Source organism: Anser brachyrhynchus (assembly GCF_964034855.1).
Source record: "Anser brachyrhynchus genome assembly, chromosome: 5".
Lineage (NCBI taxonomy): Eukaryota > Metazoa > Chordata > Aves > Anseriformes > Anatidae > Anser > Anser brachyrhynchus.
The window spans coordinates 55185053-55197485 of record NC_137699.1 but is presented as its reverse complement, the minus strand read 5'-3'; the positions used below and the strand labels follow the sequence as shown (position 1 = coordinate 55197485).

Genomic DNA, 12433 nt, shown 5'->3' with positions numbered 1-12433 from the left:
CAATGTTTCCGCTATCAAGCCCTATTACAAGGGGTTTCCCAGTCCAGCCATAAAAAACCGATTCAGTCCAAATATTCAAATATTTCTTGTCTTAAAATAAAAATCCTCTCCCTAAGCTAAATAAACAACATGTACATCCACGTTACTCATACACTTCAGCATGTAGAGATTGCCTTTTATAGGCACTTCCAGCCAAATAGCTCATTTTAAAGGACAACATACATGATGTTATCATCCTTTTAGTCCTAACTCTAGTGCTCAGTGTATCCTTTAAATCCAGGCTTCTACGCGAGTCAGTAGCTATTTTAAACACTGACTTTTACTATTTCGTATTAAACTATTTCATTCGTCTGAGCTACATACGGTTAACACGCCCTGACATCACACGCTAAGCTCCCTTTCGGTCTATGAATGCGAGTTCAGAGTAGTACACAACAACCCTACATGAATCCTGCGGGACAGACGTACAGCGAGGAACACACAGCTCCATCAGAGAGATAAAAACACTGGGATCATGATACACAAGACTCTGTCGGATCTCAACGAGGTAGAGAAGGCAGGCACCCAAGCAGCCTGCAAATTTCACATTGTATCACTGGAACTTCCCACATTTTACTACTACAGAAACAGAAAACGACAGAAAGACGTTCCAGTGCGCGGTGAAGATCCACCTAGAGGTGCACGTACAGCCTTTCATGTCACACACAAGCTCAGACTGGCAGCGGGCGAGATTACGCCGCTCAGCATTAATACGGTTTCACTCGTTCCTCCGCATGTAATTCGGATCTCAGACACTTCGGATACAAATAAATCAAGACGTAAATGCCTTACCTTCCTATTTCACAAGCCGCTGCAGTTCTCAGATTATGAGTCAGTCATAGGTTCATCTGCAGAGGAATGACTCAGTATAAACTTTTAAACACTCGTTGTTTTTTTTTTTTTCCTAACCCGCACCGCGGTCATTAATTTAAACGGGCGAAAACGCGATGCTGCGAAAACAGCGCACGAAAATGAATGGCGTTAAAAATAAATAAATAAATAAGAAGAAAAAAAAAACAACAACACGCGAAGCCCCTCTCCCGGCTCCAGCCAGCCGGCCGGGCTGCAGACGGGGATTAAAAAAAAAAAAATAAGATAAAATAAAGCCAAGTCCAAGCCCGGGGGCAGCTCGGTGGCACGGCCACGGGTTTCCCCCCCCCTCCCCCGGGGACAGCCGGAGCTCGCCCGGCGAGCTAAAGCGGGCCGGGGCGAGCCAAAGGGAGCCAAAGGGAGCCGAGCCGAGCCAGGCAGCCCGGGGAAGGCGCTGAGGTGCCCGGGAGCCCCCCGGAGCAGCCCTGCTCGGCGGCTGCGGGCAGGCAGCGCCTCTTTAAAGGCCGCCGGCCCGCCCCCAGCGCCGCACACGGAGGGAGCCAGGAGCGCAGCGAGGCTCCCGCATTCAAACGCCGCAAGGCAGCGGGGAGAGGAGGGAGCGGGGGTGGGAAGGGAAAGGGGGGGGGGGGGGCGCGGGGGGGCGAAAATAAGTAAGAAAACGGGGCACCTGCAAAATACCGAGCGCCTCCGGGCAGGCAGAGTCCGCGCTGGTCCGTCCCCGGCCGCTGCCGCCGCCGAGGTCCCGGCACCGGGCGCCGCCTGCCAGCAGATGCCCCGTATCAGCGCCGTGCCCCCCCCTCCGCCCCGCGTGTCCCCCCCCACAACGGCTCCGGGGAGCCCCGAGCAGCCCGGCCGGAGCCCGGAGCAGCGGCAGCGGCGGCAGCAGCGGAGCCCCAACCGCCCCGGGGCGCGCCGAGCCCCGCGGCCGCCCCTACCTGCGAGCGGGCACGGCGGCGGCTGGAGCCCGGCGAAAGGCGCCCGCCAAGCCCGGCGGAAAGTCCCGGCCGCCCTGCGCCGTCTCCCCCCCGCCCCGCACTTCCTCTCCCGCCCGCTCAGGCTGGAAATCCCCGGCGAAGCCCGCTGCGCGCCCGGCTCCTCCCCGCACACACAGGGGCGGGCCCGGCTCAACGCGCAGGCGGCAGCCGGGGGCTGGGCTTTGCCCTGCCCGCCTGCACCTGATGCCGCTGTGCCCCCCCCCCCCCCCCCCCCGTCCGTTGTTGTCCACCCCCCCAGCAGCACCACACCGCACCACAGCACCCCGGGCTGAGGGGTTGGGGGGTCCCGGGGGCTCGCCCTGAAGGGTTTGGGGCTGAGGGAGGCGGGGGACCGTGAGGGGACGCGGAGGAGAGGAGCCGGCGCAAAGGGTCGCTGTGGAAGGCGGTCGGCTTTATTTAAAAAACGCCACTGGGGGGGGGGGGGGGAAGGGGAGGGGAAAAGAAACAAAAAAAAATAAAAAAAAAACACCACACACACACACACAAGAGAGGGGGGAGGGGAGGGGGAGAAGAGTCTGGAAAAGCTGAGGAAGGAGCCGGGGGCAGGGCGGCTCGACCACCCCCCTCAGGGGGGCTCCCCTCAGAGGGGCTGAGGGGAGGAGGAGATGCTGCCGTCCCCTGCGGGCGGCCGGCCTCGACAGGCGGCCGCACCGCGCTGGTGTCGCGCCATGTCGCGACGTGGGCAGGTGCCTGCTGTGAGGAGGGGGAGCGGGCAGGGGGGCGGCCGCCGTGAGGAGCCGTGCGGGGCTGGGGGGGCTCGGGGACGGAGCCGGGGCGCGGAGAACCGCGCGGTGCGGGGCTGGTTTCGCCGGGGTGAGGCCAGCGTCCCTTTCGGACGTTGTTTATCGGGGGAGGATCGGCCGGCTGCGGGATCCGGAGCGGGCAGGCTCCGCCACCGGCAGCATCCCCCTGCCCGCGTCCCCCGGAGCCGTCCCCGCCGACCCGCTGCCATCCGCATCCCCCCTCAGCGGTGCAACGCCCACGCCAACCTGCCCGGCGAACCACACGCCTCCAGCTCCGGCTGTGTCCTCACCAGACCCTAAACAACGAAGCTCGGCTAATTCCCTCCTTGCGCGCCGCTTCCCTCCTCGTCCCACTTGTCCGCCTTCTCTCCCCCCTCCTCGCTCCCTCCCTCCTCTTGCTGCTGTCCCCAGTAAGGGGCTGGCGTTGCTGTCGAGACAGCTGCGCCTGCCGAAACGCTGCCGTGAACCTGCGAGCAGAAAGGCAAGCCGAGACCGAGGTCTTAAATGTTCCCGTCACTTGCTCGAGACTGCCTAGCTCTGGGAAGGCTGCTAGGACCGAGCCTGGATTTCTCCAGCAGCGGGGCTGCGAATAAGTTTCTATCAGAGACAAACCTGCAATTTCCTTCCTTGCCACTCTTTTTGCTGTTGTATGTGTGTCCTCTTGTTTTGCCCTAGAAAAAGAAAGGAAAAAACATAACAGGATTCCAGTGCCGGTAGCTCCAGCAGCTGTACTAACGTGTTCTTCCTAAAAAAGAGACTGAAAACAAAGTCTTACACCATCTAAGAGATGTCGAACAGAGGCCTTCCATATTTAAAAATGTCAGTAGTGAAGGGAGAAAGCATTGATCTGATGAAATACCTCCCATTCCAAGTGCTTGGTTGCTATTTTTCTTCTTCCTTATCACGATTACAATATTCCAAAGATTTCGAACGCGACTATTACAGTGATGTATGTCCCCTGTGCCTGGCCTATAAGGGCTCTGGGATTTCATGGCATACACGACATTTTCAGTCAAAGCAGCGCCTGTCAACGCTGCTGCGGCACGCTGCACGTCCCTGCCACGCAGCGCTGCTGGCAGCAGTGCTCGGAATACGGTCCCGGAGGGGCAGCTGCTTGGAGCGACAGAAATGGTGGTAAAGTGACCCTGCATTTTAGTAAAACGGTTCCAAGAAGTAAAATGAGAGGGCATTGATTCGGGAAATTGTATGTGAGAAGAATTAAAAAAAAAATTCCATACAAATAGCGGTGGTCATCCGTTAGAAACTTGAATAGGGACAGTGATCTGTAAAAACTATGGGGAAAATGCGGACGAGTCGATATCGTGTGATTAAGGGAAACCATAATTTCTCAGGTACAGGCTGGAAAATATCACTGGGAAGAGGCAGGGCTTAAATATTCTGGAGGGTGATGGGAGCTAGACTTGTCAAGCAAGCAGGGGGTCCGTGGACGAGGATGCTGTCTTAGGCCTCGTATTAATAAGCGACAAGGGCCTTGTAGAAGGCCGTAGCATTGAAACTGAGCAATCACGGACTAATTCAGCTCCTGTTACACTGCAAGAGGGACAAATTGTCCACAGCTCGGGGGTGACAGAACATGGAGAAACAAAGGATGCTCATGACGGGACTGAGGAGCCCAAAGCTGAGTTTTACCCACAGATACCAAAAGAAACTGGCAAATGAAATTACAATTTCAAAAACAATTTGTTCAAGGTTAGAAGTAGTGAATGGAGGAAGGCAGTGATGCTGGTGGCGTTACGCCTGCCCGCCTGGCCTTCTTACGGGGGTGTACCTCTGAGAAAATGACTGCGAGTTGCCAGCATGCAGAGCTGTGGAAAAGGCTTATGTGAGCCTATGATGCACCAGCTGGGGTATTTTTAGAAGAGATAGGGAAGTATTAACATGGCTTTACGCGGCACTGCTGAGGACCCTCCCCTCATTTGGAAAATTATGTACAGTTCTGGTGACTTACGATCAGAAATGGTTGACTCAGGTTGCAGCAGGTGCAGAGGAGGAGCAGCGGGGTGACGGGGAATGGGGCTTCTGTGTTCTCGGACCGGAGCTACAAGCATGCAAGCTTGGCTTCCTTAGCTAGGCAAATGAAGGCTGCAAAAAGGCGTGGTGATTCACTGTAAATACATTCAAAGAGTAAATATCAAGGAAGGAGAATTATTTAAATTAATGAAAGAATTATGCAAGCACAAGGATGTATGGTTACGAATTGCTCGTGAGCTTGGACTCGGACTGGAAAGCTTTCTGACCATGCCAGGAGTGAACAAACTAAGCACAAGCACCTAAAAGGTTTTAAATCGTGGCATGGTACTGTGATATGTCCGAGGGGAATTTAAACGGGACCAAGCTGCTGACCTTTTCCATTGTACCTCTACGCTTCCCAAACTTCAGGGCTGCTTCTGGTCCTCTACCCCAGCTGCATTTGGCTTCTCAGGGTTTTCTCAACTGCCTCTGAAGCACTGGAAATTAGTCAGAAACAGGATGTAGAAAGGACACTGGTGACATGAAATCGTCAGGTGGTTTGTGGTGCATCTTGCTCATAGGCGTATAGCTGAGCTGATTGACAGATCTGGGTCACAAAGAAATCTTCTCCCTCAGGTGAGGCTGGCAGGGGACTGCTTCCCCTTTGCCCCCGCCCCTGCCGATTTCTCAGAACCTTCTGGGAAATTTACTTGGCAGATATCCTCTTGCAGGGATTCTGGCGTCACCTCCTGCCACAGTCCTCTGTGATACTGTGCGTGTGAGGTCTGGTCTTTTGCTGCAGCTCTGAAGTTTATTATCCAATACTCAGAAGTGTTTTGTGACCCTGGATGAATGGGGTTTGCAGAAAAGGTGTTCTGTGAGACGTCCTAAACAAAACCTCCATTGTGTTGTTGCTCACCATTGTAGGGAGAGATCATTTCCAGTCCTATCTTTCTGAAAGCAGCATCAACAGATTATTTCTAATGCTGGAGGTGAACCTGGGAGAAGGATAGAGAGAGGACAGCAAACCATTGTTTCTCGTGTGAAGCGGTTTCCTGCAATTAACGGTCATTCAGCTGAACTATTGTAACTGGTGATGATACAGTACATCCTTATTAGCCCCGCTGTTTCAGGTGCATTTTGGCACTGCTTCTGTACATAATGCTACCTCTAACGTTGTGAGGCGTGTGCATTGTGCCTACCCTCTCCACAGTTTCTGCAGCGTGTTTTCAGAAGGCGGTTATGTCACGTTCCTAATCGATACCTATTGTGCATTTGAGCAGGACTTAGCACAAAACAGCTTCTGCATCTGGCACTGGGGAAGCTTCTTGACTTGCAGCTTCCTCATCTTACGCTATGGACTGGAGGTGCTAATTAACAGAACAATAAAATCATTAAATTTATATTCCTTTGTATTGCTGAAGAGAACCTGTATCATGGGAATACACATTCATTTATTGCATCCTATATATGAGATAAAGATTCCCCTGAGTTTATTTCAACTGCTGCTAAGCAGGAAGTCTAATGCGATAGCCCTCTTGCTTAAGGAAAAAAAGATTTCCCCTGCCCAAGCAGTGATTTGTACTTTAAATTCCTAGAAAGTGATGGCTTTTTAAATGACAAGCATTTGAGGTGAAACATTCCCTAAGTCTTCCAGAAGTTTAGGAGTATGCTATGTGACATTTTTCCTTTCTTTCAAACTAGTTGTAATTCTCAAGTCAGCTTATACACATCCTTCACGATTGACAAGAAATATTAGTATGACATATCACAACTGTGTCTCAGTAATCTTAGGGCTTTCTTATTCTCTTGCTGAGACCATCAAAAAAATAAACACTGAAATCCCCAGGCTCCCCCACCACCAAGACTGCCATTGTGCCTGTGTCAAATTCGCTTTGGAGTCAAATGAAAATTTTGAGTGGATGTCCAAAGAGGCCTGTAGAGTGGGCCACATAACCTCTAAGTTGTACCTGGAAGAAAAGACAAGTTACTACAGCAGGGAATTACTAGAGCAGAGCAATTCTTCAGCTACACGTCTGCGCCACAGTACATCTCCAGATCCAGAGCTGTGGTGGGAAGAGTGCAGACTCAGCAAGGCCTGCTCTCCACCATATGGAGATTTCCCTGTGACAGCTGAATCCGAATATAACCAGTAAAAGCATCTTAAAGGCTGCTTTGTGCCTTTTGAGCAGCGTGAAGCAGCTTTATCGGGATCAAGGATTTGGTCCAAAAGTTTTCCCCAGACATAAGATGTCTGTTATGATACTAGCTTGTAACTAACAAGTGCAAGGATTCTATTAAATGCCTGGCAAAGTAAAAGGCTGAGATGAATATAACAGCTGTATTGACTTATCCAGAAGCCCTCATTTTCTGGGTGATACACCCATCTCTGAAAATATCTTTGGGATCTTTTCTCCATCAAGAATCTCAGAATGTAATCACAAGAAAGAAAAAAAGCCTCTCCCAATATTGGCAGAAAGACCAGATGAGTATTCTTTCAATGCTGAGAATTGCTCATTATTGTAGAAATTGTTACTGGCTCTTCACGGTAATCAATAATAGCTGTTTCTTCAGGGTGACACAACTATTTTTACTTTCACCTTTTCTACATGTAGTCATGGGAACACAAACCAACCTGCGAGAATTAGACTTGGGAACAATTTGAGCATTTGAGGTGACGGGGAGGTGGTCATTGAGTCTCGTCGCTTCCCTGGCTTCCAGCTTAGCTGTGTGCCTCATCTCCAGCACCATGAGGGCATCACAACAGGTTGGGTTCCAGTCATGCCAGCTAAGAGGCATGTTTTTCCCCTATTATTGACACTGCTCTAGCAAGTTCTAAAGGGGGATTTCAGAGTGTTCTTGAAGATTGTTTGAGCCCCTGGGTGCTCTTCTGTCATAAGCAAATTGTCTGCAAAAGGTGCGTTTCCAAACCCTGAAAACCCAACTTCATCAACAGCCTGATCTAGGCAGACCAGCTGGCCTTGGTACCAAAGAGGTTACTGCAAGATGGAACCTCAGCGTTTGCTGCACGGTAATGCCAGAAGATTCCTGGACAGAATCCAGCCAGTAGCAATAATCATGTAAAGAATAGTTGTTCTAGAAGCCTAGGGGAAAATAAAACTTCCCTTGTCAACGTTGTTCCGTTGGGAGCTATAGCTTTTCATCGTGGAGCCCTGATTCCCTATGTTAAATCACGTGAAGCTTACCCTATGTGTATGACAGATACTATCGTCTTATTGAAGGATGTTCTGTCCCGGATCCAGGTCTTACAGATACAGTTTTGGGACTTGCTTCATGACATTAACAATTCCCTGCCAGCATTTGTCTAATATGTATCCAGCAATCTAGTGGATCCACAAGTGTTGGATCCAAGACTTATATCACTCCAATACGAAGGTATCACGTCCTTCTGTCTCTCTGGCTTTTAGCATACAGCTTGTAGTTTCCTGACGGTCTGCCTCTTGCTACTCAACATTTTTTTTCCCCGCTATTCTTGGCAGTTTTCTCACCTTGTATAATAAATAGCAATTCAGATTTACAGTTTCGCAGCTACCATTCATTCTGCCTCATGATAATATGTGGAAAATATGGTAGCTCTAGGGGAAAAAATTATCCAGCTGTTTGTCAGAAGATACTTCTTACCTGGGATTCTGCTTATCCGCCCGAGTCTTCAGAATTAGGAGAGGAAAGAAGATCATCCTACTTGCTGACTGATATTTAGGATAATTTCACTTTCACCTGTATTTTTTATCACAGGGTTTTGGGAGGTCTCTGCTCTCTGAATTTGAAGAGAATGACAAAAAGCCTCCGAGTGGTATCAAGATGAGGGTGGCTGTCTTGTGATGCAAACAACTAACTATCTTAGCAACCACAACACACTGCACAGGTGAGATCCAAGACCATCTACTTAAAATGTATCTTCAGGGATGCATGATGATATTCAAATACTTTCCGTGTTGAGCTTCAGTATTCTCTGATTCTCTGTATCAAATACGTTCAGTTTTCAAGTAAAAAAATAAATCTAAATGCTCTCAAGACAAATTCAGCCTAGCCCCTAAGAATCAAGCTTCTCTTCTTCTCACCTCTCACCAGCTATGATGAATGCTCTGCAAGCCACATTACACCCTAATCAACATTTGCATAATCTTTACTATCTCTATGATTACAGTATGAGGGGGTTATATATAAGCTAGACAGTAATTAAACAGAGCTAGAAAGAATCCAGCTCCAGTGATTAGCATAAAGAAGCAATGACTCAAGAGCAGATAGACTGGGGAGAAAAGCTGAGAAGGAAAAATGTGAGCTGGCTATCAGGATAAGGCTTCTGGTGAGCCTGAGAACTGGAGAGCTGTGGGACGGCTCGTACCAGCACGGGGACAAGGAAGGAGGAGGCCTCGTGGCCTGAGGAAGGCCAGTGCCACATAGCTGCAGTGAGTTGTGGTGTTGGGGGTACGGGTAACCCCTCCTTTAGCCCGAGTTGCTTTGTCATGCAGGATTATTCAGGCCTCTGGTGCAGACCCGCACCAAGGCCTGAGCAGCAGGAAGAAGCCAGACAGAGCTGTTGAACATTAGGGTACCAAACAGCCTCAACTGCTCAGCTGTAGAGGCTCCTGTTTTGAAACTGGAGGGATAACAAATGAGTTCTGTTGGCACCAATGCACACAAGAGCCATGTCCACTGGAGAAGAAGCCCTTCCTGTTGTGCCCGATATTGAAAGACCTGTTGTGGAAATGGTGAAATATTAGCTCAGACCCTGCAAAGGTATGAACTAGGAGTATTAGAAAAATTCCTTTGGAACCTTCAGATGACTGGAAAGAAATGTGCCTGACAAAACTGTCCTGAAGTTGTAAAGAAACCCATCTTTTTCTACAAGAAATGAATGACCTACTGCTGTTGGTGGTTGTCATCTCCCATAGCTGTGGGATGGCATATCAATCACAGGCATCCACCCTGCAGAAAAGTGGACAAAGAAAGGTAATACTTCGTAGTAGCTTCCCTCGTGACAATAAAAAAGAGCTCCTTTGAAACTCAGGAGAGATGCTGAGGCTACAACTCTGTAAAGAACCCTTGGAACAGCGGGAGATGTATGGAGAAGTCATCAGGTCAGCTTACTTAGGACCAACACAGGAACAGGACAAGGGGATTTCACCATTCACTAGGTCACCCCATAACACTCCCCAGGTTCTTCACTCTTTTCAGTCTTCCTAGATTATATCCCAAAGAGATAAGAGCCCACGTCTGAGCCTGCACTGTTTTCCTGGGTTCAATTTCCAGAGGGTCTGCTCTAGGATGCTTCCCCTAGGGCACTGAGAAGGGTGCTTCCACGTCCTGAACTAGCTGCATAACTTCAGTTTGCTGCTTAGCAATGAAGCGTTCCCCTCGTGCAGACAGATATGAGTTAAAAATGCACAAAATCTAATGTCATTTTTGTGCAGAACTGAAAGTTGAAAAAAAAAAAAAAAGCTAAATTCTTCTTTGGCCTCGGTCTTACCTATGCTGGTTGGTCCTTGTGCAATCTCTGCAGAATTAAACCACAGTAAGCCAGAGCAGATGGGAGACCCTAGCCTCTCCTGTTCTTTTAGAGATAATACACAGTCATAAAACCGAAAAATAGTATCCCTGCCACCTTCAATTTCCACAAGGTATTGGGAAACTTTCTGATCTGAGATGCAAAGTGGAAAGCTGTGGCATTTTCACCGACTTTCCTGGAGCTGCTCCCAACCCATACTGTGGTAACAGATTGCCGACTCAGCTGAGATCAGACTTTTTTTTCCTCTAGCCAGGCCTCCCATTTCAGTGGTTGTGGAGAGAAGGTGGCAATCTGTGTCTTTTCCTGGAAAAGTTATTTCCTCCAGGTAATGGTATTGCTGCAGAAGTATAGCCTTGCATCTTTTATAGACTTCAGGAAATTCTTTATTTGTAAGAAGGGCATATCTAAAACTCAGACACCTTTGAGGAGCTACAAATTGCCAATTCTCCCAATTTTTATCATAAGTTTTGTGATATTTGAGGCTTTTTCCTCAAAGTACCAGCTTCTGGAGTGATGTGATTACACAAGAAGCTCTCATTTTTCTTTCACTTAAACAAAAAGGCAGTAATTTTCTTGCTCTCATGGCTGCAGAGGGAAGGCTTAAAAATATAACCTGAGCACACTGCGAAGGCTCAGAAAACAGAAGGCAAAGCAAAATGAGTTGAACATATATTCTCTTCTAAACTTTATAATTAGAAGCCCATGTCATTTTTTTATTATTATTTTAAGATGTGACTCATGATTTTTAAATTATTTGATTTGGCAATACTGTATAGATTGACTATGCTCTTGGATAAAATTCTTTGTCACGCTAAAGGCTGAACTGAGCCAAGAGTAAATTCACTATAAACAATTACATATATTGTCTATTCTTGGCTTTTTTAAAACATCATCTACTCTTTACAAAAACTCTATAACACAATGAAGACTAATGGAAAAGTATAGCTTTCATCCCAGCCAAGCCCCAGTATATGAAAAATACAAAAATTGAAAGGCCCGACAGAAAAAGAAGCTAATAAAACTTGAAATAGTTGAGATTTATTTCTTTACAGTGTAACTTCTCCTATACCCACAGGACCACATTCTGTTCTGGGTTACACTAGGGTAAATCCAGAGTAAATCCAGTAAAATAATCTGACTTTATTGGCCACAACTAATATATTTTGCAGTGAATTGATATCAGTTCTGCTGGGTGTATTTGTCATTCCATTTCTAGTTGCAGCATTTATATCAAAATCTAGTAAGAACAGTGTGACTGGGGAATTGAGGAAGTACTAACATTAAGCCTGAGTGCGCAACTTCTGTTTGACTGATATCCCTTCTGTCCTGCTTCTGATTATTAATTCTGAAGCCTTTAATGATGTGATCACATACTTCCCCCAGGATCATCTACCTCTCTGAGTAACAGATCGCTCTGCTTGGGGTAGGTCTGCAGCAGGAGAGATTCTCGACTTCCAGATCTCTGTTTCCTCTTAACCTTAAGAGGTACTTGGAGCTACACAAACCGTGTCCAGCCGAAAGTAGGTGAGAATGGGGTGTTTGCATACCCAGCTGGTAAGGAGTCCAAGATTGCAAAGAGAGTTTACCATGTTCTGCTTGAAATACCTTGAATGAGAAAGAAAAGCACATGGCCTGAAAAGAAAAAAAATGATCCAGGAGGCAACCTTGTAGTTTTCTGATCTATAATCAGAGGGTGTTACCCACTGCTCTTGGCAAGGTCTTTGCAGGGACAGAGGTACTCGATAATCAAAGTTAAAAGACTGATAATGAAATTTATTTCTGAAGCCCCACATAATTTCCCCAAAATAACAGAGCAAAATGAAACCCTTTCCAGGCTGATATGAAGATGAACTTAATGTTTGTGAAGCCCTTCAAACCAGCAGTGATGAGCACTGGAGAAAATTTTAGGGCTTGAGCTACCGTATCGCCAATATAAAGCGAGGGGAGTAAAAGTCTTAGATGTTAACTCTCACACCCTCCAACTCCAAGAGCACTCATCCCTCAAACTGCCCTTTAAAATCCTGGTTACTTACTAAAAATCACCTGGATGTGATTCAAAGGGCAGAAAAGAAGGATGTGCCAGAGGAAAAAAAAAAATATACGGCATCCTTAGCTAGGAGGAAATAGATGGTCTTTAAAACAAGTCTGTATAACATGCAATAAAATGTGTAGGGGACAACTCATTAAATGCTGCAGATAAAACAAAATGACTAAGGGATCCTCTGCCTCTCTCTTGTACCAAAGAAATTTGAGTCCTTTGGAAAAAAATAGTATCCCATTAAGAGCTGCCTCATAATGCAGTCTTTATTCTGTCATTTTTCTGA

At 47.8% G+C, this 12433-nt stretch overlaps 1 protein-coding gene across 15 annotated transcripts in view; it reads right to left on the bottom strand.

Annotated features, from left to right (window-relative positions):
• TRAF3 (TNF receptor associated factor 3) overlaps nt 1-2233 on the bottom strand; it is a 72278-nt gene extending 70045 nt beyond the window's left edge. For 8 of the 15 annotated variants that reach the window (XM_080593950.1, XM_080593946.1, XM_080593947.1 and 5 more), the window contains exons 1-3: nt 1806-2075; nt 1538-1629; nt 832-887 (exon numbers count right to left, since the gene is read on the bottom strand). The gene's annotated coding sequence lies outside the window, so the exon portion shown is untranslated. Of the gene's footprint in view, nt 1-831; nt 888-1537; nt 1630-1805; nt 2076-2119 lie in introns of those variants that run through there. The other 7 variants (XM_080593952.1, XM_080593939.1, XM_080593951.1 and 4 more) reach the window with 4 other exon arrangements.
• Between the last annotated feature and the right edge of the window lie 10200 nt (nt 2234-12433).